This window comes from Panthera leo, chromosome E3, assembly GCF_018350215.1.
Source record: "Panthera leo isolate Ple1 chromosome E3, P.leo_Ple1_pat1.1, whole genome shotgun sequence".
NCBI lineage: Eukaryota > Metazoa > Chordata > Mammalia > Carnivora > Felidae > Panthera > Panthera leo.
Window position 1 is genome coordinate 28,093,601 of NC_056694.1, and position 26,538 is coordinate 28,120,138.

The 26,538-nt window shown below is 44.7% G+C and overlaps 2 long non-coding RNA genes across 2 annotated transcripts in view; one reads left to right on the plus strand and one right to left on the minus strand.

Annotated features, from left to right (window-relative positions):
* Positions 1 to 26,538, minus strand: part of LOC122210136 — a 433,134-nt gene that overhangs the window by 370,616 nt on the left and 35,980 nt on the right. The gene's annotated exons all lie outside the window — the stretch shown is intronic.
* Positions 18,997 to 21,888, plus strand: LOC122210137. The gene is made up of 3 exons (XR_006197931.1): positions 18,997 to 19,199; positions 19,929 to 20,142; positions 21,750 to 21,888. It is a non-coding gene; the product is annotated as an uncharacterized LOC122210137 (long non-coding RNA).

Sequence of the window (26,538 nt, forward strand, 5' to 3'; positions counted from 1 at the left end):
GCTGGAGGGGAAGTGTACATCAATATATGGACATGGGCTTTGGCATCTGGACAACAGAGCGTTCTAATTTTGGCTCCACCCCTCTTCAACTGTAATACTTTGAACCAGTCATTAACTTGGCCTCTTTTACCTCATATGGAAAAGGGGGGTATCACCTACTTTGCAGCGTGGCTTTGCAATTAAGTGGCATAACAATGGAAATGCTTAGCCTCTGGAAATGGTTTTTCCTTTCCCTCCGCCTGACCACTTCCCATAGCATCTTATCTTCCTTCTTCATGTCCAGCTTTTGCTTTAAGACAGGGGTCTCAGGGAATCCCTGGGTTTATCCGCTTTTTAGACATTAGACGGAAAGGTTGGCCAACCTAGAACTCCTTTGACTTGTGTCTCCACCTCCTTGGTACTCTGGTCTCCCTACATGACAAGAGGAACACTGTCCACTAATAAAAGCCAAATCTCTGCTAATTATACATCTCAGCTAATAATGACCAACATGCATTCAACATTGACTCTATCAGGCTCCTAATAATCATTTCACCTGCACTATGTCATAACAGTCTCTCCACAATAAAAAGGCACTATTATTCCCATTTTATAGGTGTAGAAACTGAGCACCAGAGGTGCTGTAACCCCCTGCTGAACAGCTGAGTGGCAGATCTGAGAATCAAATAAACCTAAACCCCAGCCACACACACATCCTAAGGTCAAGTTGGGTCTCTTCACTGTTATTACTTATAAGGGATTATGCTCCCTGGATGGATATGATGGATGCAGTGGTTAATCTTGCTGCCATGTTTGAATGCAATTATTCAGGGAGCTGACGCTTACAACTTGTGCAGCCATGGACAACTCAAGGCAACTCAACTCATGTCTTAGAGTCTTATTTCCTCATTTGTCAAAAGAGGATACCAAGGATGACAGAGAGCGTTTAAGGGAGATGTTCAGAAAAGAAAGTGCTATGGACTGCTTGTTTGTGTCCCCTCAGATTCATATGTTGAAGCCCTAATCTCCATTGTTGGTATCTGAAGGTGGGACCTTTGGGAGGTGATTAAGCGTAGACGAGGTCATGAGGATGGGGCCTCCATGATGGAGTTAGCATTCTTATAAGAGGAGGAAGAGACCAGACTCCTCGCTTTTTCTGCCATGTGATGACATAACAAGAAGAAGGCAATCTGTGAGCCAGGAAGATCATCCTCACCAGACACCCAACCTGCCAGCATCTTGATCTTAGATTTCCCAGATTTTACAACTGTGAGAAATACACGTCTGTTGTTTAAGCCAGTCTAGGATATTTCACTATAGCAGCCCACACTGACTAAGATGGCGATAGATGGTTGGTCCTTCCTCCAATGTTTCTCCTTTGCAATGCCCACCTTGAGAAAAGCAATCAGGAAAGTGAAAGAAAGCACACCTCACAGACATGGGCACTCTTGTGCTGAATGCACCCACTACTGGTATTGCAAAGATGGGGGAAGTCAAAGGAATTACATCCCTGAGAACATCCAATAGCTTGGGAAAACTTACTAAGGGATATTGGGCACACACGCACACACACACACACACACACACACACGAGAGAGAGAGAGAGAGAGAGAGAGAGAGAGAGAGAGAGAGAGGAGTTCTTTGCTTGAATAATTTAGAGAACATGAGTATGGGAGCTCATAGCTTGATTTTGTATACTGATAGATAACAGCTGCCATTATAAAGCTGATGTTTATTGAGTGAGTCATTTATGCCAAACACTGAATGCTAAGCACATTTTGTGCGTTATATCATTTAATCCTCAAAATACTATCATTACGCTTTTGCAAATGAGCCAAGTGCCTCTCCGAGAGGTTCAGACACTCCTCCAAAGTCACAAAGCTTCCAGTAAGTGACGGAGATAAGATTCAGTCCCAGGTAATCTGATTTGAGATCCCATGTTCTACTGTAATAACCCCAGGGGGATTTTTCAAGAGACTAAAATGCCAGCTCAGCCCCAGCCAACCTTTCATTTACAATACCTCAGGGCCCTTTGGAGAAGAAAAACCAACGTAAAGAAGGAAGGGCTAGAGAAGCCAGTTTTATCAAGGTCCCAAGGGGTAAAAGGGTGGATGGTTCTGGCTGCCTAAAGGAGAAAACTGACAACACTTTCCAGGGAGAAAATCCTCAACCCTTCAGAGAATGAGCTGGGTGTGGCCTAAGCTGCCCATCAGCTCCAGCTGTAATGAGATCAGGAAGGGTAGGCTGTCTTCAAAATGAACTAAAGGAGATTTTGAAGCACTTAAAAAATTCTGCCCAGAGCAAGCACCACTGATGCACAAGGTCAAGGAGTCTGGCCTTACCGAGCAAACGAACAGAGAACGCAAGGTGAGCAAGGAGTTGTCTATTTTACTCTGCCAAGCGCCTACGGTTGATGCTTCGGGGTCGCAAATAAAATCAGAAACCCTGTCTCTGCACTCAAAAAAACATATTCCACCAATCTGAAAGTAACTTAAAAGCAGTTCCCTGTGCATCAACCCAAAGAGCCTGACAAGGCAGGGCTCTCGGCTCCATCAGGCCCAATGTCCATGTTTTAGAGGATATTTAGAAAATCCTTCTTTATCATCCATCCTAAAAAGAAGTTCACTGATAATATAAATCGACTTTAACAAATCAACTGTTATTGTGCCCTGATTATAATAAAAAGGAGAAATGAAATAAAAGGAGATATGAAATAATGAAATACTTTATAGTGAAATAACATGGGTTTCTGTTACGAAGATAGAATGAGGGAGCCAGATGTCAACACCTATGTGTGGAGTAACTGGATGGGCCAGTCACAAATCCAGAATGAGCAGACATGTGTTAATGTGGTGTTACTACAAGTGTCATGGTTTCCCAAAATGGCGATTCCTTCATTTTAACGCTCCATAAGAAAACAAAATGCAGTCTTCTCTGGATATACACTGTAGCTACATTCCTGGAAACTTCCGTGTTCATTCGGTGTTCATATGCAAAAGAGAAGGTTCTAGATTCAGAAAATCATAAATAGGTTTCTAAACCAAATGAATGCCTGGTAGACCATTCAAATATCAAGTAGAATTTGTTTTTGGTGTTTTTGTTTGTTTACTTTTGGCAGGACATCCAACAAAACTACCTCCCTCTACCTCCCATCATTAGGCCAACCAAAACCACAGAATTTTTTTTAAACTAAAGTTTTCTTTTTTAAGAAAAACTAACCCTCAGTGATACTCCTAAAGTCCCTTTCCTGCCTCCCTGGTTTTCCTGCATTTCTCAGTTTCCCTATAACAAACCCCAAAAGAGCTCTCTAACCCTCAGACAAGCTGGTATTATTTTGTCCTTTCCCCAACACCTCTCAACCCTTGTCAGGTGGACTAATTTAACCCTGTCTCTACTTTTCAGCTGTCCTTACTCTTTTCCTCCCTCAGATTTTATATCATAAAAATCCCAGGCACCAGCCAGGGCAAGAGCTGGGCTCTCTTTAAAAGGCAAGGAAAGCTATGAACCCACCCAAAACTAATCTTTCCCCCAGAGAGAAACAACGTTTGTGCCAGGCACCAAGCCAGACCTTTGGGATACAACAGCTCTTGTTCACTTACTTGCGGGATAGTTAAAATCCTGTATTATTTAGACCGGGGCCGGCAAGCTACAATCTGTAGTTCAAGTCCATGCTACTTGCTTTTCTATGGCCTTCAAGCTAAGGATCGTTTTTACATTTTAAATGGTTGAAAAAAATCAAAAGAATAACAACAGTTCGTTATGCAAAAATTGTATGAAATTCAAATTCTGGAGTTATAAATAAAGTTTTACTGAAAAACAGTCACATTCATTTGTTTACATGTTGTCTGTGCCTTTCATGCTACAAAAGCAGAACTGGAGAGCTGCCACAGAGACCTTGTGGCCCGAAAAGCTAGAGAAACTCTGTCTGGGTCTTTATTGTAAAAGTCTGCTGACACCTGGTTCATATGCTGAGCAAGTAAGTGCTTGCAAGTACCTACAATGCTCCAGGCACTAAAATTATAGAGACAGAAGGCAGTCAACAAGAAATATTCCTTCTCAAAAATTTTAAAAGGATGCTATTCTGAATCAGGTAGACTTGGGGTCCCACCTTGGCTCTGCTGAACTTGAGCGTGTCTCCTGACCTCATTTTCCACATCTATAAAGAGGGTTGTGGATTACCCCCCTCACGTGGATATGTGGCTATCCAATGAGACATCCTATGCAAACGCCTGGAGAGAAAGGAGATCTGCAAACGGCAACTCCTTTCCAGCTCCTGCTTCCCACATACGCCGAGAAAGCAGGCAAGAATGAGTGAGCGAGGTCATATCCTCCTTGTCTAAATGTTTTCTTGTTAGGAAACATTTTTCTTCTTAACATCCCTTCCTACATGAAAAATCCCCGTCAGAGGAATATTAAAAGGCCCTCACCTACAGTTAGATGGAAGGCGAGACTGTGATCTCCCAGCTAAATCATTTCAATTTGCCTCTATACAGATCTAACATCGCCCCCCTTCAAAAAAAAAAAATAATAATAATATGAAAGTTGAAAAGTGGAAAACTTCATCCTCTGGAGTTTTCAAAAACTAATTCAGTTGTAATCACAAAAGATTGAAACGAGGATTCATGACACATTTCTCTTCCTCCTGGGCAGATGAATCTATGACTTGCATTTGATTTTAAATGTGATTTCCCCTGCATCTTCAGTGGGTTTGATTGATAGAGCGCACGAGGCCACTCAGTAAAATGATACAGTGGAGATCAAAGCATGAAAGATAATTTTCGCTGAAATGTCTGCAGCCGACGGTGAGTTATAAGCCTTTGTCTCCCACTTTATGGAACACAATTTCATTTAAAGCCAAAATCTGTCACTTCAGCATTGTTTATCGAAATGCATCCCATAACACGGTCCCCTGAAGAACAGTGTCAAGTCAAAAGGTAGAAAATCAAATGGGTACAAGCATCCCAGGACAAAATAAAGTAAGGGGGAGCGGCTTTCCATCTGCATAAATAGGCTTCACCAGTGATACATATGGGACAAGAAATGCAGCCATTCATCTGCAAGGTAAATACGCGGTGCTGTCACAGGTGCCTGACGTAGCCTTGAAAACCCGGGGAGTTCTTCCGGGCAGCATGTACGTCTCTATTCGATAACTTCACTTTATTCATGGCCCCACAAGGAGAGTCACAACTGGGTTTTTATCTCTGCGCAACTTTTTTTTTTTTTTTACTTTTTGTGTTTTCTTGCATTTATCCATACATCATGACTAAGGATCTCCCCCGAAGAGCGTACAAAGTTACCTGGAAGTCAGGAAAGCAGGACTGCCTTCAGACCTTCAGTTAAAGGATCTGGGCTCAAGCCCAGACACTCCCACTTTCCAGCTGTAGGACCTTGAATAAAAGAACCTTCGCCTTTCTGAGCCTCAGTTTCCCCATGACAAAGTGGAGGAAATGAGACTGCAGATGTGGAAATCCATGTGTAGATTGCTAAGTGCCTCACGGATTCTAGTCCCTGTCACTGATTTAGGAGGCCTCGGTTGTCACTGACTCCGTGAAGGTGTGTCTACAGCTAAAGGCTGCTGGTCTCAGCAGAAAGGATTTGTGGAGAAAAATTACTCCACTGAGGACACTCAATTCCTCCAGCACAAAGTGAATCTATGACATTGGGATAGTCACTTCTGAGATTCCTGGGTTGCCTGACTTCTTTACGATGCCATGTTCTGGAACCTTCTCAGTCTCCAGCCCCACCACTCACCATACCCCACGAGCTTTTCCTTCATTTGTCAGATGCTGCTATTGCATATCAAAGAAAGAGCCCCTTCTTCTTTGTTAAAGGAACCCCAATTTTTAGGTACTGAACAGTCACATGATTCAGAATTCAGGCCCCTTTGGGCCCCAAGGAGTAAATCTTTACTGATCTAAAGCAGTCATGGTAAACCTGGCCCTCCCTTTCTAGTGACGTAGGAACAGGCATGTGACCACCTCTGACCTCTGACAGCTGATGGAAGTGCGCTGGGAGCTTTGGGAAAAATTCTTCTTGTGGTTAAAAAGGGATACAACAGAGACAAGTTTTCTCTTGTCTTTGGAACTGTTGTGCGACACGGTGGTGTTTGGCACTATAGCAGCCATCTTGCGAACACAGAGGGAAAAGACTGGGACAAAGGCCATGTTCTACAAGCCAGAGCAGAAAGATGGCAAGAGTCCAGGTCTTTGATGATGTAACTGAACCAGAATGTTGTAGTATCCCAGAACTAGCAACTGTGAGAAGCCGTTTCCACCCCTAGTCCTGGAGGGCAAAGGAGAAGAAACACACGTGGAACCCAAGTCAGAGCCAGCTGCCTGGCAGGAGCTGTGGTCTTCAGGAGAGAGACGCAGCCAACCCGTGGGAACTCAACTGGGAAGAACCAGAGGAATAAACACCCCAACCTCTCTGTCCCCCCACCCTGTACTGTCCTATGAGGGTCCTCTGTTGGTCAAGTGCAACCAGCCACAAGAGAGTGAGGAAGTCCAGGTAAAGCAGTCCACAACGGGCAGCATCCTGGGGGTACAGCAGGAGCGAGGTCATGGAGTCCGTCAGGAGGAGGAAATTCAAACTATCCAGCTCAGATACTATCCAGAGAAAGGACAGGCAGAAGATCTCCTTCACCCAGAACTCCCAGTCCCAGAGGAGCCAAAACTCTCTGGAAAGTTAATCCCACCCCAGCCACAAGCATCATCAACCAGCAGCAGGCTTACCCCAAACTCTGGTGTGCCTCCTTCATCTGTGCAAGTTTCCACCATTATTTTGCTCATAAGGGAAACTATTCTCCGAAGCCCACAGGAATCACACAGCTTAGAAGTCTTGGGTGGGGCTTTCTGACTTTGAAGTAGATTCGGGGCTCAAGAGAACCAAGAAGTTCTATGAGTGCCAGAAATCCGGACCCCAGGCAGACGAAATGGGTAAACTGCCCCCACAGATGTACAGGCTCTCTTCCCTTCACCAGAAGAGCAGCAAACACATTTATCATTCACTGTGGCCCCTTCGCTTCCAACTGGGGGAATAGGAATTACTTTAAAGAGTTTAGTGCCATCCAATATCACAGTCTCTCCTTCGTGCACAGAAAACAAAAACTCACTAACTCTGGACAGGAAACGTGGACTCAAGCGTTCCTTCTTCTCATTTTGTGTCCACTAGCCCTCACGAAGTCATTTATGGCTTGTCTATTTTTAAGGTTCCAAGAGGGGAGAGAGATTTACCAATGATAAGAAGTAAAAATGCAAATGTTTTTAAATTGATGAGATACACACATAAAGTGCATTAGACAGTGTCTGCCATGGAAAAAACATTCAGTAAATGCCAGCCATCAGTATTTATTATTATCATTCTTATTAGTACTGGCCATTTCTTGAGTATTTACTATGGGCTAGGCATATTATGGACACTGGATCTTCAATGGCAACTCTGTTTCAATATCTGTGGTATTTTCTGCCCCATCACCTCTTTTCTAAGGGCTTCCCACATCCCCACCCCCCGACAGTTACTTGACCCAGGGATAGACACATCACCCATGCTGGGCAAAAGAGTACTTTGGGATTTTGGACCTTGGGACCAAGAGAATGGGATTCATCTCATTCCGACCATTGAATCAATGAATTATAAAACTTAAAATGTGTTTCAGAGAGAATGCTGCTCTACACAAGAGATACAAAACAACCCTGGAGATGCATCAATCCTAAAACCAGTTTTCCAAGGCCCGGTGGCCATCCTGTCTTTCTATGGCCTCTTGTTCTTGTGAACTATCTAGTATCCCCTCAATAAATTCCTCCTTTGCACTTAAGATACTTTGAGATGGGTTTCTGGCACTTGGAACCACAAACATTCCAAATAATACAAGCCTTCTGAGACGGGTGTCAACACCCCTACTTTGCAGATGAGAACACCAAGTCTCAAAAACAGTGAAAGAAGTAATCTGCCCAGGATCTCCCAGGTACTAAATGGTGAAAGCTAGCATTCGAACCCAGGATTGTCTGGTTCCTGTGCAAGCTCTCTCTGCCCCATTAGGTCAGTTATCCTCAGAACAGACTGACTCAGTTACTCGTTTCCTGTACGAGATTCTTAAGAAATGAAGAGGAAAGGGAGTATAGGCTTGCACTCAACTGGGTCAAACTGAACAGAGTTGAATTGAGTGACTGCGTTTCCATGAATCTAAGCTACATGCTTGTTCACATTTCATCATTTCTAAAACACAGTCATCTTACAATCAATGTGAGCATTTAATGTAGTGTTTCCTTTCCCCCAAAGAGCTGTTCTCAAATCAGTGATCTTACAATCACGGGTACTTGTAAACAAATGGTAAAGCACCGTCACCTTGGGAAGGTACCTACTTATTCCGATGATGCTGCTGCCACCGTTGAAAATTATTTCTGGAATCCCTGAAAACTGTATTTCTTACATGTTCACGTGCGCACAGCTCATTTTTGCAGGGAAAGAGACTCCGATGACCATATGCCTCCTTGTTGCCACTTGGTGCATGTGCAATTGTTGATAAATAGTGTGTGGCAGCCAGTCTTAAAAGAAAATTTGAATTCTGTAATCTCAGCAAGCTCGAGCACATGCTAGTCTCACTTATGAATACCAGATTTCAAAACCACTTACATGTGGAAGGTTGCCTTAGTCCTAAGCAAAACATTCTTTGGATGTGTACTTCAACAGCTCATTGGAACTGAAGAATTTCATTTTTGAATCAGTTCAAGTCCAACCAGCAGCCAACAATTCACATATGCTGCTGAGGAGATGGGCAGAAAACACATGACTTGGTACAATCTCCGTGGAAGGGAAGTTAACAGTATCAAAATCACAAATGTTCATACCCTTTTGACTGAGAAATTTCACCCTGGGCAAACAGACGTTACACATGCTCTTGCACACATGTGTACAAGATTACTCACAAAAACACTGTAATATCAAAACAGTGGAAATGCCATCAGTAAGGAACTGGCTACACAAATTATAGCATAGAAGTCTGATGGAATACTATTCAGCTGTTTAAAAAAAAAAAGCAAAAAAGCAGAAGAATTCTCTACACACTATTTCTATGTAGTTAGTATCTCCCCAAAATATCATACTGAGAAAAGCAAGCTATGGAACAGTAAGTGCAGCACACTGTTTTGAGTAAAGGGGGGAAGAGTTTGTATTTATATTTGCTAGCATGCACAGATCTAAATTCTAGAAAGAACCTGAGGAACTCTTGAGAGGGGAATGCATTAGGTATCTATTGCTGTCCAACAAATTACCTAAAACACCGCATCTTAAAACAACAAACATTTATTATCTCATAGGGGCCGTGGATCAGAGCCCACAAGCAGCTTAGCTGGGTGGTTCCGGCTCAGGGTCTCTCTGGAGGCTGCAGGTAAGATGTCAGCCAGGACTGCAGTCGTCAGAAGGTTGTCTGGGGCTGAAAGATAAGCTTCTGAGCTCACTCGTGGTTGTTGGCAGGCCACATTTCTTCCCTGGCTATTAGCTGGAGACCCCAATTCCTCACCACATGGGTCTCTCCCTAGGGTGCCTGAGTGCTGTCACAATATGGCAGCTGGCCTCCTCCAAAGGAAGAGATCCCGAGAGAGAGAGCGAGAGCGAGAGCGAGAGCGAGAGAGAGAGAGAGAGAGAAAGAGAGAGAGAGAGAGAGAGAGATGAGGGGGGAGGAAGGAGGAAGAAGGAAGGAGGGAGAGGGGAGGGAGAGGGGAGGGAGAGGGGAGGGAGAGGGAGGGGGAGAGGGGAGGGAGGGGGAGAGGGGAGGGAGAGGGAGAGGGAGAGGGGAGGGAGAGGGAGAGGGGAGGGAGAGGGAGAGGGGAGGGAGAGGGAGAGGGGAGGGAGAGGGAGAGGGGAGGGAGAGGGAGAGGGGAGGGAGGGGGAGAGGGGAGAGGGGAGGGAGGGGGAGAGGGGAGGGAGAGGGAGAGGGGAGGGAGAGGGAGAGGGGAGGGAGAGGGAGAGGGGAGGGAGGGGGAGAGGGGAGGGAGGGGGAGAGGGGAGGGAGGGGGAGAGGGGAGGGAGGGGGGGGGGAGAGGAGAGGAGAGGAGAGGAGAGGGAGAGGGAGAGGGAGAGGGAGAGGGAGAGGGAGAGGGAGAGGGAGAGGGAGAGGGAGAGGGAGAGGGAGAGGGAGAGGGAGAGGGAGAGGGAGAAGAATCCCTCAAGACAGAAGGTGCAGTTTTTTATAGCCTAATCTTGAAAATGACATGCCATCACTTCTGCAGCACTGGTCCCAAACACTAACCCTGTTACAACGTGAGCGAGGACGACACAGCGTGTGAATGCCAGCAGTCAGGGATCGATGAGGCCATCCTGGAAGCTGGCTAACTCAGGGGAGCACTGAAAAGATGAGGGACAGGGATAGGAGAGAGACTTTTCACTATGCCTCTTATATTTCATTTTCTAACTTTATATTTCCTACACTCAAAACATTGGAATTTAAAAGTTGGGGGCAGGGGGGAGAATGTCCTCAGGGACAACCAGCAGCCTAGATCCTAGTTGGAGACTCCCTCTAAAAGAGCCATGCTTCTCAAACTGAGGCACAGGTACCCCAGGGAAACCCTATTGTATCTCTGGCACATGCAAAGCTATAAAGCACAAACATGACCATCTTCCTAGAGCATCAATAGACTCTACTCCATAAGTAGTTCAAAGCAGGGCACAAAGGAGAATGCAGACTTCACAAATATCTAAGATAAAACATGAGACTTCAAAGGAATTTTCACCCTTGGTGAGACTGAGGCTATACTCGGTTGAGCTGGAATGCATTTGCCCTTCTTCTTAGGAGTAGTTTGTCAAAAGTTCTAAAACCACTGCTTTGGGCTAATTGCTCTCCAGAATCACACAAGAAAATTGATCTCAATACTATGAGGTAAATTTCATTTCAACAGAAGTTACAAATACAAGTTATTTGAGTTGGCCACAAATAACTTCCAACCGTTTTTTAAAAACCCACTTCGCCCTCAGAGGGCCAACATGCTATTAATTCTAAAGAGTCCAGGTAAAAAAGGTTGCCTGTGTTCTTAGCTTTAGGGGCGGGGTCAGAATAAGGCACAGACTCTAACAGTGGCTACCAGGGGGTGGCAATACTCAAGTGAAGCCATCAGCTTTGCTTTGTTACTTTTGAACCCAGCTCACCATCAGCAAATGGAACTGGTGTCCTTGCTGTCTGTTTCTCCATTTGGTCCTTTGACTTCTCTCCCATGCTCTCCCCTTCAAACCCAAGCTGAACTACCCATTGAACAGTACAGGGACGATAAAGTAAGGCAGACCTGGTTCAACGCCTGACCATCTGAACCCAAACCCTAGCCTCCCCAACTCAGTTCCTATGTGACCGTGGACAGGTTTTTACCCTCTCTGAGCATGTTTATTCACCTGAAAGATAATGAAAATAAAAGTATGCGTGAGATCGTATTATGTCTAGCTCATAGCCGGTACTTGGCAAAGAGCAACCATTCAATAAATGTTAGCCATCATCAACACGGAAAGGGCTTTTGAGAAGTTAATTCTCAGTAAGCAATTAATGTCTATACCAATAATGACTTCTGACCAACCAGCCCAATGGCTGATAAGAGACTGATAAAACTTTACATTTGTTTTCTTAACAATTTCCCTAGAATCCAAATTCTTCACAGTGAACAAGTACAACTTTTATAATCCCACAGAAAGTGGGCATTAGCTCTCTGCCTGCTAGTCCTGAATGTCAGCCACTGGCCACTGATTTCGGGCTTAGGTGCTCCACCTTTAGAACATGGCTGATTATTCCAATTAAAGACAGACTCTCTCATTTTTTGTTGTTTTGCCTTTGCCTTATTTTATTAAAAAAAAAAAAAAAAGCAAAGCCAATACACACCCTCCAGACAGCATATAACTTCCTATGCTCAAGAGAAGAGAAAATTAGAAATGTTTCCTCCAAGGACGCCTGGGTGGCTCAGTCAGTGAAGCGTCCGACTTCAGCTCAGGTCATGATCTTGCAGTTCAGAGGTTTGAGCCCCTCCATCGGGCTCTGTGCTGTCAGCCCAGAGCTCTGCTTCGGATTCTGTGTCTCACTCTCTCTCTCTCTGGCCCTCCCCCCACTTGCACTCTGTCTCTCTCTCTCTCTCTCTCAAAAATAAATAAACATTTAAAAAAAAGAAAGAAAACAGAGAAATGCTTCTTCCAGTTCAAATTCTTCCACTCTCTCCCATATGCCTACCCTGGGCTCCGACATTCTGGAGAAAAAACCTAAGTGCCTCGCTTTGTGCCTTCCCTCTAGACAATGAGGAGCAGAAGCGGGGCTGGGGGTGGGTTGGCCCTGCTACAGTGGAAGGCTGGGCAAAATCAGGCTGAAGGAAGGAAGTGTAAATTCTGGGGCACGTTTTACAACCCCATTAGTTACAAGTACATGAGGATTTCAAATCAAGAAGCATCCACATGCACACCCTCGGATTATTTAAGAGATAAGACGTATCCAAAATTAGCATATAGATCAGAGGCACGCAGTTGAGTGCTGCTAAAGTGGCTATAAATGCCTGAAAAACAGTTGTTTTTCTCAAGAGAGCTTTATACCACTCCAAAACCTTGTTCGGGAAGTGTGAACTGTGAGTCAGACAAACCCCACTCAAGTCCTAGTTTGGGCTCCTAACTGTTGTGTCATCTGGGGGCAAGTGCCCCAATCTCTCCACACCTTCGTTTCCACCTCCCAGGCCTGCTGGACCGATCGAAAGGGACATGGTGAGAAAGTGCTCTCTAAACTATAAAGTGCCATGCAAGGGCAAGATGCCATTAGTCCCTCTTCTTGTACTATATTTACACACTGCCTCATTAAAAAAGAGGACTTGGGGTAGATGTCAGTGCGGCTCTTTATTTTACCTTGAATTTCAAGAAAGAAAGAAAGAATCCTTGTTTTCTTTAGGGGCATAAATATAATTTCCATGAGGACACACATATAATCACTTTACTGAACAAACCCTTGCTCAGACGTAACGGAAAGATCAAGTCCTCCTCAGTCTCAGGAGGCTTGTTACCCACACTTTCCCAATTCACTGAACACAAGCACTGCTGAGTGCCTACTGTGTGCAGTACCTGACACGATGTCCAGCAGTGAAACGCACATCACATACACCACCACCTACACCGTCATATGCACAAAACACACCCTTTGCAAGAGGGAAGCATGTAGATTTTTGGAATCCCAAGGGTCTTATTGCAAACTGGCTCCCAGACCTATCTTTTCTATCTTTGTGGCTTGGGTTAAGTGTTTTCTGAGCTGTCATTTCCTCAATGGAAACTGGAGATCAGCCATCCTCAAAGCTTCTCAGGATGACTGGAGATACTGAGTATCAAGGACCTAGCAGGGTACTAACAGATTTCCAACAAATGACGGCTACTATTATTTTTCATCAATGCACATTTTGGTGCCTATTGTCAGAGTACTTCAGACAAAACCTTTTTTTTCAAGGCAACAAACAACAGTATTAACTTGATTTTGTTTTAAATTAATATGAGTTCCTGTAGTGTTTAGAAGAGAGATCACAATGATGAGTGCTTACATCTCTCTCTCTTTCAAAAAATTTACAGTCCTTACATGTGACATTTAATGTAGCGCTTTGTGTCATCCTACAAAGACTAAATTTAAATTGAAGAAGCAGAAACAGGGAGAGTCCTTGTTTGGGCTTAATTCGTACTTGAGTGCAATAAAACCCTATCCTAGAAGCTAAAGTCATAAAACTAAAAGTCAGGAAGGAAAAGAATGGCTAATTAAGCGCCAAAACTAAAATTTCTTTTTTTATCGCTGTTTCGTTAAGACCTAACAATTGGTCAGGCACAGGGACTTAGATGTGCCATTCTGGTTAATGGTCGGTTACAAATTTCCACCATAAACTCATCTTCCTTCCAGTGCCTTAAATCTCAGGCCCTGGGAGCTAATAAGTAGAGAAAGCTCTTAGGCCCAGGGCAATCTCTCTCTCAATCTAATCTCCCTCTCACTGCCCCCACCTTCCACCCTGCCATTACTGTTTGTAAGAGCTCTTGATTGCACGCCCAGAAATCCAACTCTAGCTAAATTAACCAAGGAAGGAACACACTGGGTTATCCAGCTGGGGTGGTAGTTTACATAAGATAAGGGAGGGACAAGAGCCAGAGCTCCAGGGACTAGAAACAAGACTCACAGCCACCAAGACACAGACTTTCTCTCCTTTGTCCTTCTTTGTCTTTGCTCAGCCTTATTCTCCATCGCTCTCTGTGGGAGGAAAAATAGATGCTGACAGTCCCATATTCACATCCTCCTCTTTAGGACCATAATAAATTAAATTAATCCCCGAGGGAGATCCTGATGGACACTACTTATGTTGTGTGCTGCCCCATGGTCCAACAGACGGATGAACTAGGCATGTGCCATTTGCCCATCATAGCAGATGCTGGCAACGCCCATCTGTGTCCCCTGGACCCTCATCACTCTCATACAAGCCAAAGGCATCCCAGTGCAAGCACCTGAGCCTCTCCACCTGAGGACTTGTTCTTGTCCAAGGCAAGTTATAGGAAGTAAAAGTCCCTAGCAGCACTCCTCAGGCAATGTCAGACGGGCAACGGAAGAGGAACATCTCAGTTTTCCTACCACTTGGGATACTCTGAGGTATGTTCCACACCATCAACCAACCATCACCAAAAGAACTGAGCCCCAGGTGCCCATTAAAGTAGCTTGCTCATTACTGCACTCTATATCGGCTTAAATTCCCTTATCTCATTTCTCTCTACAAAGGTTTTTATGTATCTAGGACTTGACTGGGACACAGCGTTCCCAGATATTTGGTGAAATATTATTCTAAGTGTGTCTGTGACACTGTTTCTGGATGAGAGTAACATCTGAATTAGTAGACGGAGTAAAGCAGATTGCACTCCCTAAGGTGGTGGGTCACACCCAAACAGTTGAAGGACTGACTAGGACAAAAAGATCAACCCACCTCCAAGTAAGAGAGGACTCTTCCTGCCTGACTGCCTTTGAGCTGAAATATCAGGCTTTCCCTGCCTTTAGATTCCAACTGAGACATAAGCTCTTCCCAGGTCCTGAGCCTGCTAGCCTTCAGACTGAAAGTATGCTAACGGCTCTCCTGGGTCTCCAGCTTGCTAACTCATCCTATAGATCTCAGCACTAGTCAGCCTCCATAATTGTGTGAGCCAACTCTGTACGCCAACTCCTTATGTTAAGTACATATTGTATTATATATTTTATATTATAAATATGTGTATATGCTACATTACATACTAGTATAAGCAAATACGTATATGTTCACATATATCTTATTGGTTCTGTTGCTCTGGAGAACCTTAACACATATTCATGCTCACACAGGTGCTTCCTAGAGTCACCTCACATGTAACTATTTTCATGCAAATCCTCAGCACAGGGCCTGCTTCTGGGGAACCCTGCCTAAGACACCCAGGCTTTCACAGGAGGAGAGGTGTGTAGGACTGACAGCTGGCAGCCGTGGAGAACCGCAAGGAAGGGAGGAGTGCTACCTGAACAAAAGGGCACTAGGCAAATAGAAACCTAGACCTACTTTGGTCCTCGCTGCTGGGCCGGAGGGATGGGGTGAGTCACAGCTCTCAACAAGTGTCACATAGACAGGGTGACTCCTGGACTGACGTGACACAAGCAGGGTATGCATCTGATCGCACATCCACCCCAAGTGAGATTTCTCCATGAGAATCAGTTCCTTTGCTCTCCTCCTGAGCTCTCGGTGACTTCTCCAGCAAGCACATGAGCTCTGTGGCTCTGGTGTCCTGCTTTGTTCTTTTGTGGTCAATCTCTCACCTTGTCTTCCAATCTCCAGCTTTGTTCTTATCCATTTGACTCCACAGCTAAATCTGACTCTCATAGCTTCATTTCTCAGATGGCTTTAAGGCCAGAGTAGCAAATTTAAATGCCCACAGAGGGCACATATGTAATACAAACAAATGAAGAAGACAGGACAACAGGGCCTGGTGGGGACTGTGGCAAAGTGCAGAGCACATGTGTCATCTATGGAGAAAGGAGACAGCAAGGACTCAATTCTGGGCAACCGGGGGAAACAGAAATGGAATACTGCCATACTGCCGCTCTTTTTTTTTTAAAGAGAAGCAAAATATTCAGGGGTTTTTGATATAAAATATGCAGACTGTTGAATGCTGGCAACTATCTTGATCAACGTAAACACTGTGTGAGCCAAATCAACTCTTCTGACCACCCTACATTTCATGGGTCAGCAGTGGCCCTGACAATGAGTGACGGACTCCCCACTACAGGGGGTGTGGTTGACCAGAAGCCCCAGCTGCTGGGCTCTGCGTTCTGAAATGCATCTGTTACCATAGGCTGCCTGTTCCCAGTGATGACTGAGCACGGCGGGCATACTCCCTCCTGAGAGCTCCAAGGCTCCTGTCCCCAGAGCTGGCTTGAGGACTCCCCCTATGGTGACTGTGCCCTAACTACCTTCCCTCTCCTTCACCAGGTGTCACACTTGCAGTGCCGTGGGAGGGCTCTTCCAGCCTCCAGCTCCCTCTGCATTCTCTGTCACAGGTGTTTCTCTTATTTTTAATTTTTTTTTAAAGCTTATTTATTTATTTTGAGAGAGAGAGACAGAGGGAGCAAGCAGGGGAGGAGCAGAAAGAGAGGAGAGAAAGAATCTCAAGCAGGCCCCACAGTACCAACGCAGAGTCTGAAGTGGGGCCTGAACCCATGAATGGTGAGATCATGACCTGAGCCGAAATCAGAAGCTGGATGCTAAACTGACTGAGCCACCCAGGCACCCCTATCACAGGTATTTTTCTTAATGAAAATCATGCAGGTCTAACTCCACCGTGGAGTTTGTTCCTCAGAGGAAGCAGACTAACACAACATCTCATAAATTCTGCTTTTGGCTCTCAGTTAACACTCGCTTATATTCCAAACTCTGGCTGCTTGGGTCTAATTCCATCCCAGCTCCCACCGCTGGGTCCTGACCACCACGAACACCACCCCCACCCCCACTCCCACTTCCCCACCCCCCGCCACTACAGGATTCCCACACTGACTGTTCACTCACGTTCCAGAGGGCTCCATGCAGGGTGATGACTTTGGCCCCTTTGTCGACTGAGGCAAAGTCACACACAGAACCCTGGAACAACTCTTCTGCACATAAGAACTTCTTCAACAAAGACATGACCTGAACTTTCCCACCAGCACTCCTGGAGAACAAGAGAGCCTTCATGATAGCCTGCTTCTGTTCAGTTTCCAAATCCCCTCATCTCCAGCATCCTACCTACTTCTTATGCAAACACTGTGGGGAACAGATTTTTGGACAAACTTACGGAAACTCTGCAGCTGAACCTTTCATCTCCAGCCTTGGTAGTATCTGGCTGTGCCCCAGGAGGCAGAGAAAGGATACAAAAGGCAACTGTGTCAGGAATCAATTGGTTAGTACACGTGGACCAGAAATCAGCAACATAGAAGTAGGATGTGGAAGACAAAAGCACTGACCTTGAAGTCAGAAGGCTTAAACTAGGTTTAAGTCCTGGATTCTCAGCCATTGGCTGTGTGATCTCAAGCAGGTTCTATAGCATCTCTGTGCAACCATCACATATCTATAAAACAGAGCCTAGTGACTGTGAGATCCAAACTACACTCAGTAAAAATACTTCACAGTTGAAGTGCTCAGACTGACCCCTTCCTCAACCAAACGATTTGTTCCGCACTTCAAAAGAACTTATTCTTGGAGTGATGTCAGCAACATGGCTGAATATGTAAGTGTTTCAAATCATTCTGTTGTATACCTTAAACTTATACAATGTTACATTTCAATTATATCTCAATAAAGTTTGAAAAAATAGAATTTATTTTAATAGCTATAAGACTTAAAGCCTACATATAAGCACAACTGAAGGAAGAAAAATGGACATGGGGGACCTTTTGTATGATAGAAATGTTCCAAAACTGGAAAATCTACATATGAACAACTGAAAATCATTTAACTGCACAGTTACAGTAGATAAAAATTACAGTAGGTACATTACACCTCAAAAACGCTATTAAAAAACAAATCATAAAAATACTGCCAACCTTCTCTTAACCACTCCTCACGACGGCTTCCCAGAGTTGTGTGATTTGGCCACCACCTAAGTCCCCTAATATCACTGGGGCTTACTATCCTTTCTCACCCTCCACCAGCACAGTGCCCTTCTTTCTGTCCCAAGCTTGTTCCTGCCTCAGGGCCTTTGCACTTGTCCTACTCTCTGCTCAGACATCTTTCCCAGCTGTTTGAATCTCATCATTTAAGTGTCAGCTCACATTCTCATAGATGCCTTCCCTGATCTATCCACCCCATTTATGGGCACTCTGACTCCTTACCTCAGATAGTCTCCATCAGTGTTGCCAGTGTTGGTTTATTCACAGTACTTCCTAGTCTTGGAAATCTTTACATATTTGCTTATTTATTGTTGGCCTCCCCGACTCTTTTATGAGCTCCGTGAGTACAGGGAATGGGTCTGTCTTGTTATTCCTGCATTGTCAGCACTTAGAATAGTACCTAGCACACAGTGGAAGCTTAGCAGATATTTGTTGAATTAACATCAAGAAAAGACATGACTCTGATATGCTAACAGCCCAATATGTCTAAACTCAGTTTCCTCATCTGTCATAGGAAGACACCATTACGGGCCTCCCAGGAGGTGATGGTGATGTAAAATTGTATCAGCTGTTAAGGGACTAAGGGACTCCCTTAATGCTAGCAGTCTTTCCCCCCAAACCTTGTGCCTTTTTTCCTTTCTCTCTAAGACTAAAACAAGTCACAACTAAACAAACTACTCTCTAGAATGAGATCAGCAGTGGGGTGCCTGAGTGACTCAGTTGGTGAAGTGTCAGACTCTGGGTTTCGGCTCAGGTAGTGATCTCACAGTTCATGAGAGTGAGTCCCATGTTGGGCTCTGCGATGACAGCACAGAGCCTGCTTGAGAGTCTCTCTCTCTCTCTCTCTCTCTCTCTCTCTCTCTCTCTCTCTCTTTCTCTCCCTCTCTCTCTGCCCCTCCCCTACTTGTGCTGTCTCTGTCTCTCTCCAAATAAATAAACAAACAAACAAACAAACAAAAAAGATAGAATGAGATCAGCAGCAAAAATTCCAACACAATCAACCAACTGCCAAATGACATCTGCTGATTAAGTCTGCTATTGGAGATTCTGCTCTTGCTTCCCAGGAGCAGCTGAGACATCGTGACCAGAAATACCAATCAAGGTAGGCATGCCCCAATCTCAAACCCCAAGGCAAGAAGCTGACAAAACCTTGCAAGCATCTGATTTCAACTACCAGGGTACACACCTGTTTTAATAAAATGACTTTTCCCACCCTGAGAATAAGCATCACTGACGTACAACAAAAGCTGACATTCAAAAAGAAAGCTCTAAGTCAGTAAGAAGATTATCCTGTCTGTTGAGTGCTTGCTACTCGCAAATCAAAAGACCAGACGCTCAGAAACCCCTGAAATAAGACTGAACATCAGACCCCCCGCCAGGCCACCCTTTTTTACCATACAGCTAGAGAAACTGGGGCCCAGAGAGGGCAAGTGACTGATGACAGTCACACAGCCAGTTTCCACCAGAGCTAGGAATAGACAACCAGATCTTCTGACTCCCTACGTAAGCTTCTTTCTAATATTCCAGGCTGGCTACAAATATAACCGTTACTTTACCCAATTAGCACCCTCTCCTTCACTGGTAACAGCATCTCTGCTTTCTTTGGGGCAAAAAAATATTTCTTTCATTTTTCATCCATGTAGTTTGGGTAGAATTAACACCATCCCCTGGCACAAAGTGTAAGCACATGACCAGGACTGACCTATCACCATCTTCTACTTCCGTGGCCACAATAACTGGTTCGGAGATGGGCACATGAGCCTCAATGTTCAATGAGGTCAGCCCCAAAGCTTCTGTCAAGACTCTTGGTAATGTCAGTTCTTTTTCTAAGCTTTGTATTAAGCTTCACTAAGACAAATCGGGAGCTACTGATGATACCGGAAAGAACCTGATAATGGAGTAGACATGAATGAAAACAGAGCTGAAAGCTGACAGCTACAGATCGGAGAGATTCCAGAGTACATCAGCTAAGCACCTGGACCCAGCCATATCTGAAGTCCAGTAATATTTGTGGACGTGGGAGTTGCTTGCAATGGGAGCAAGAGGTAAGTGTAAAAGTTTGGCTAATACAGCACCTCACCTCTCATCCAATTTCATGGACTACAAAAGACATTATCAATTAAAATTTACCAATTTTAATTGCATTGATGTCAAGGCCCTGCTACTTCAAAATAGAATTTTTCTGCTCTTTAACTGCATGGCTTACAGAACTTCCTAACCCATTCTGTGTGTCAGCTTTTTTCTCTCTCAAATGAAGCATGTACAGTATACCTTCCTTGCCCTGGGGTGAAAGTCAGATTACTTTATCCAGGAAAGTAGAGAAAGGTATAAAGCATTATTATTTTCCAAGAAATCCCAGTACATAAGTCCAAGAATGTATGAACAAGGGCTTCAGAGTCAGACTGATGGACTCAGATTTCAGCTACATCACTGATGTGCTGTGCGCCCTTGGACAAGTCACCTAACTTCTCTGGCCCAGTTTCCTCGTCTGTAATAGGGAGACCCCAATCAAATCTACTGCATGGCATAGTTGTAGAAAACAAGAGACATAGAAAGTGCTTAGTTCACTTAGTTCTGGCACAGGATAAACACTCAAAATCTCCATTGAATGACTGTTGTTGATAACTATTTGTGGATACTGTATAAATGCTGATGATACCATAACGAATGTTGCTAACGTTGTCACTGTCGAACCTTGTATTCTTCCACAAACATAACTTCCTCTAGCAAATAGGAAATTCTACTCTACTATCCACCAGTCCCCTTAGCAGCTCCAGCTACATAGCTTGTCAAGGAAATGACTTAACATCTTCTTCAATCAGGACAACTTCAAGGAAGAAAAATAAAACACCACAAGCCTGCCTTCAACTGCCATTCAGGAAAGTTTCCCAATTACCACAACACTTCTGCACATCAAATATGAATTACTTTAATTGCCCCATAAGAACACACTGTTGAAACATTTGACTTGCCCAGAACTAATTGTCTGTCAAAAAGATACTTTGCAGCCAAGCAAATTGCTTAATGGACATCTAATTTAACTGAAACCTTTTTCCCTACTTATTTCATGCTTTCCTCCCCTGTTTTTGCCAAATTGTGAATGCTAGGCACTGCTTTCAAAATCATTTTATTTGGGGAAAAAAAGTCATATTGTCTTGGGTTTTTTTTTTCCTATTATAAAAGTAATACATGTTCATTATAAAAAAAAAAAAACTGAAAACTTTTTTAACCCAAAAGGGGGAAAAAAAACACAATTTCCCCTGGACTCACTGCCCAGAAAAAGACTATCAAGATTTCAGCAAATTTCCTTCGAATTATTGTCTACAATAGATTGTCCTACATAGTTAACAAAAACATATATTCAATTTTGTAGGCTGAACTTACTTAACACTTTATGTTTTAAGGTGAACATTTCCACTTGCCATTCCAAGGCCTTCAGAACATTCTTAGAAACAGCAGAATATTTCGAACAACAGCCTGCTTAACCACCCAGTTAATGTGGGACTTTTTGGTTATTTACGAATAAATTTTTGCTCATGTTTCAGATATACTTTCCCTAGGAAAGAGTCTCCTTATTAGAAGACAACTGTCTATGCGTCTCTCATGCTTCTGCACATCTGGCAACAGTTTTTGTTCCCGACTATCTTTACAGGGATGTTTGTACAGCTAACAGCATAGGAAGACAGACGTAATACAGCTGAAAGCAGATTTGCTGACCAGGATGATAAAGGACATGCCTCCTTCCAAGGCAGAGATCGGGCAGCATCTTTATGAAAAGACTGGGATTCCTCGGCTAGGACGCCAACCTACTGTGTGTATGCTGTCCACCTGAATCTACCTCCATGTCACCTCCGAGGACCTTAGGAGCCCAGGGAACTGGCACATGCTTTCTCCCTCTGCCAGGAATAATAAAGTCCTTTGACTGTGACCCCGGAGTCTCATGCCTTCTGCCTGCATCCACGAAAACTGTGGTAGGATAATTGGCTCACTTGTGTGCAGGGTAGTAACTCAGACCTTCATAGTTCTTGACACTCCAGAAGTAAACATGAGAGGTCAAAGGGTATGAGCAACTGCTAAAACCCTTCATGCCGATTTCCAATTAGCTTTCCAAACTTAAATGTGAATCGTGGCCTAAAATGTGTCTTGTCTTCAGGAAGAGATACATGCGCCTGATTTGAGTTCAGATGGCCTCTCCTCTGGAGCCCACACTGGCGTCAGCCCCCAATCTTCCTTACTGCTCTTTAAGAGGCTGCTTGCCTCACTACTCAAGTCCCTCAGTTGAGCTGACTCTCTTTTCTGGATTACTCTTCTGTGTAATAGAAAGTGGGCGTGAAGGAGAATAAAAGGGAAAAGGGGGGAACTTGTTTACTTTCTACCCAGTGCCAGCCACAATGCGGAGAACATTCTGATGAGATGGGAGGCATCCGTTATTACTACCTACCAAGCAGCCCCTGCTCTAAGAAGCTTTCCTGGGACCTGCACGTTGGCCTCTGATCTGGCCACACAGGTGACCACGTGAACTAAGCCTAGCCAATGAGAGTTTTTCCCTGCCACTTTTCATTTTTAAAAAAAAATTTTTAACGTTTATTTATTTTTTGAGACAGAGAGAGACAGAGCATGAACGGGGAGGGTCAGAGAGAGAGAGGGAGACACAGAATCTGAAAACAGGCTCCAGGCTCTGAGCTGTCAGTACAGAGCCCGACGCAGGGCTTGAACTCACGAACCGCGAGATCATGACCTGAGCCGAAGTCGGACGCTTAACCGACTGAGCCACCCAGACGACACTCCCTGGCACTTTTCACATTGTAGCCATGTGAAGTCTCTTCCATTCTGCAACAGGGAAGGTTACTGGAGCCATGGTTCTAGTTAAGTATAGAAAAGCAATCTGAAGAAACAAAGCCACCACGATGAAAACAGGTATGGGAGGCACAGGGGGATGGTTTATTACACGCTTCTGGTTGTCCCTCTAACTCCACCCCTACCCCTCCCAGATTTGGCTACTGGAGTCCGTAAAGTCCCCTCCTATTGTCTAAATTACTTCTAATGAGTTTCTGCCCTTTGCAACCAAAATAATCCTATGAATAGTAGCTAGAATTCAGTGAGCATTTAATGTGCTATGCCCATTAGTCCACCTAATCCCATCTACAGTGTGGGAGGTACTTACATCAACCCCCAATTTACAAAAAGGGAAACTGACCTTAGTGAAGTGAAATGACTTGCCCAGGGTCACTGAGCTAATAAGGGCCCACAGTCTTCCCCACTGTTATGACACAGACATATGACCTCTTCTCATAGTGCTGGGGAAGACAGAGATGGGGAATAAAGGAAGAGAAGTTCAGATGAGCACTAATTAGGTCACCCTCCATAAGACAAAAAGTGTGGGGAGGAGTGGGCCTGTTCAAATCCAGCCAGCTCTCACATGGGCAGAGGCAGGGTGGTGGCTATAGACTGAATTGTGGCCACCCCAAAATTCATACTGAAGCCCTAACCTCAGAATGTGACCAAATTTGGAGACACAGCATTGAAAGAGGTGATTAAGTTAACATGAGGCTCTTTGGGTGGGACTCTAGTCCAAGCGGACTGGCTGTCTTCGTAAGTAGACAAGGTTAGGACACAGAGAGACACCAGGGGCTCGCACGCACAAAGGAAAGGCCATGTGAGGACACAGCTAGAAGGCAGTCACCTACAAGCTAAGGAGCGAGGCCTCAGAAAGAACAAAATCTGCCAACCCCTTGATCTCAGACAGCCAGCCTCCAGAGAAAATAAATTTCTGTTGTTTAAGCTGCCCAGCCTGTGTTTGGTATTCGTCCCCGCAGCCCCGGTATGTGGTAACCCATCAGCACTTCTCTCAGCTCCCGGCACACAGTAGGTACACACACATGCACACACACAGACTTTTAGAACACAGAGTCACTGGATGCTGCTTCCATGCTGATAGCAGGGCACGAATAACCGACGTTCACCCGGGGACCCTGGTTTGTTTTTGGTTTCGGTACCACCAGGTCCTCCATGCCCACTGGGGAAACTTGTTGCATGAACACCCTGTCACTTTAACAATCTACAGGTGACTGTAGGAGAAGCTTCCAAATCAAATATAGATGAGGTGTTTGTCACCCAGAACCCTACCTGTATTTTGATATGGAAAGAAGTTCTAAATCATATTTTAACTAGAGTGTTGGCAAAGCAAAAAAAAAAAAAAAAAAAAAGGAAACCAGCCCAGACATGGAAAGGTGTCAGGTAAGGAAGAGAGCTGCACTAAAATACCGGTCAAGGATTTACCAAGGGTGGGCCGTTGGGACCCGCCACTCTCTGATGGCAGGAATGCGGGTGTGTGTGTGTATGTGCGTGTGTGTGTGTGTGTGCACACACGTGTCTGTGTGTGTGTGAAGCACAAGATGACAAACCCTGATGTCAGGCAAGGTGATGGAAGGAAAGGAAAGGACAGAATATTTTATGACTTGGGGAAATGCTTTTATGCTGAGAGGGAGCAACCCAAAGCTTCACGCTCACCCCAAAAGAAAATTAGGCCAGGTTTCCGCATATATTCAGGTCTCACAAACATGGACACATATGCATCCTTCTTCGCAATATTCAGAGGAGAACTCGGTTGCCTACTTCTCTGGAGATCAGAGGTGAATTTGCCATGACGCTAATGAAGCTTAGGCTTCTGGACCATTCTCTGGCAGGGGTCCCCCTCATGCTGTGCCCGTGGGAAGGGAAAGCCGGGCTGCAAGAAGAAAGCACCTCCAGATTCACATTTCTGATTAATTACCTACAGAGATCTCGGAAGAGTGGAAATGTAAATACCAAAGGCTCCAGGGATTTGCTGTATTTCCTCATTCCAAACAAGTATTCTCTTTTGTGTCTAATTTTACACTCATAAGTCTGTTTATTTTTTCTAAAGAGAGGTCCCCAAATTGTGTCAGCTTCAGGCCCCACAAAACCTGGATCCACTTCTGCCAAAGTAGTATGTTCTGCATGACATCTACAGAGACATTCTAGTTATTTCCGAACACCTCTGATTTTCTGATACCAAGACAGCTTTGACTTTGTATATCCCATTATGTAACTTTAAAGACCCTTAGGGGAAGCTAAGTCATGACCAGGGCCATAAACGCTCCAAGGCTGGATGAATTTGGGCAGAATGCGGTAGCAAGGATGTCTTAAAACAATTAATTACACTGATGGGAAGAACGGGAGGTGAGTCTATATCCAGGTGTCTCGGTCCTCAAGCCTTCAGCCTTCATGTGACCATCAAATCCTGGCCATAAATGGAAAATAGAGGAGAATTAAAACCATCACTGTTTTCTTACAGAGTTTACTTAACTAAGCCACTCTATCCTTCACTGATGGGTTTTTTAAAAAACAGTCAAAGTTATCTACTCTTTGCTATATAATAGCAAAAATAACAGCTAACGTTCATCATCATCTACTCTGTTACAGGTTTCCTATTTTAATACTCAAAATAATCCCATGAAGCATTTTGTTTCTTTGTTTGTTTGTTTTTGAGAGACAGTACAAGTGGGGGAGAGGGGCAGAGGAAGTAGAGACAGAGAGAGAGAATCTTAAGGCAGGCTCCACACTCAACGGAGCCCAACGTGGGGCTTGATCCCACAACCCCGAGATCACGACCTGAGCCAAAATCAAGAATTGGACACTCAGCCAACTGAGCCACCCAGGCGCCCCCATGAAGCATTCTTATGACTCCAATTTCAGTGACGAGAAGGTAGAGCAAGGCTGAGAGAGGGTCGAGTCTATCCAAGGTCGCACAGCTAGTGACTGGAAAGTTGAACTTGATCCCTCTGATTTGAAAGTCTGTGATCATTCCTCTACCCTTCCCTCTTTGAATTCAATGACCACTTCCTGCATGCCTAACAGCTTATTACCAAGATGAGCAAGGCTATGCTTCAGTAATAGACAACCCCTGAGGGGTAATAACTTAAAACAACAAAATTTTATTTCTCACTACTGCACTTTCTTCCCAGGTCAGGCGGGGGCTCTGCTCGGTGCTGACCTCCCTCCCAGACCCAAGCACACACAGCAGCCACTATCTGGAATGCGGCCAGTATGTGTGGCAGAGAAAAGAGAGTCGGTGCCTCCCATACTGGCTCTTAGAGCTTCCACCTGAAAACGACAACTGTCACTCCCGTGCCTCCGTCAACGGCCAAAGCCAGTCACACGGTCATGTCCCACACTGCTGGGGGATGGAGGGCCCTCCGTCTGCCCAAAAGACAGAGGCCCGGAATACTTGGTGAGCAGCAGCGAGACTACCCTGGGGCTGACACGACCTCACCATGTTTTACTCCCGTCCAGATAGCACCAGGTGTCTTGCATCTGGCCTCCAACACAAAGGTGGGGAGGGGAGATGTATAATTACCTACAGTTGTCCAGAAAGACGTATTAAAAAGTCTGGTTTGGGGATGTTTTCCTTCCAAGTGTTT